Here is a 1,035-nt window from a genome sequence, read left to right on the forward strand (position 1 = left end):
CCAGCAGGTGGAGGCTGTGGTGGCCATGAGCATGCCACTGCACTCCAGCCTGGGTGACAGGGTGAGACGCCAACTCAAAAAATATCAAAATTTCTCCCTAAGGAGTCTGAAGAGAGTCATGCCCACAGGCCAAACCTAACATGCCTTTCTGCTGACCTAAGTTTTTAGACTGAGGAGTAAATCTGACCTTTCTTCTCTTATCCAAATTCCTAAATAAGAAACTTGGGGAGTCGAGTCACCCCGATAATAACTCACCAGAGTTTTATGACCCTACGTTTTTTTGAGTTGGAGTCTCACTCTGTCACCCAGACTGGAGTGCAGTGGCACGCGCCTGGCTACCACAGCCTCGACCAGCTGGGATCCGGCGATCCTTCCGCCTCAGCCTTCGAAGTAGCTGGAACTACAGGTGCGCGCTACCACGCCTGGCTAATTTTTGATTTATTGTAGAGATGAGGTCTCACCAAGTTGCCCAGGCAGGTCTTGAACCCGCGGGCTCAGGCAATCCACTCACCTCAGCCTCCCAAAGTTGTGGGATTACAGGCTGAGCCACCAAGCCCGGCTCACCATCCCCTTATCTTAACACAGCATCTCTTCTACTGATTTCCCAGATTCCTTAGATGGGAACTACAAATTACCAGTCAAGAAATCTAGCTGGGCACAAATTAAGAGAGAGAGGAGAGGAGATTCACCTCTCCAATGTAGGGGAGGGGGTCAGAGTTTAGGAAAACATGGCTGCCATTGCTCAAAGAGTCACATGACCTTACCAGAGCAATGCAATGACCAATGGCTACGGGAGGTTGAATATTTTTTTTTTTGAGTTGGAGTCTTACTCCATTGCCCAGGCTGGAGTACAGTGGCACACTCCCGGCCACCACACCCTCGACCTGCTGGGCTCAGGCGATCCTTCCACCTCAGCTTTCCAAGTAGCTGGAACTACAGGTGTGTGCCACCACGCCTGGCTACTTTTTTTTTTTTACTTTTTTTTTTTGAGTTGGAGTCTCACTCTGTCGCCCAGATTGGAGTGCAGTGGCCGCT

The sequence above is a fragment of the Carlito syrichta genome, unplaced genomic scaffold (assembly GCF_000164805.1).
Source record: "Carlito syrichta isolate Samal-C Ts95f unplaced genomic scaffold, Tarsius_syrichta-2.0.1 Scaffold307224, whole genome shotgun sequence".
Lineage (NCBI taxonomy): Eukaryota > Metazoa > Chordata > Mammalia > Primates > Tarsiidae > Carlito > Carlito syrichta.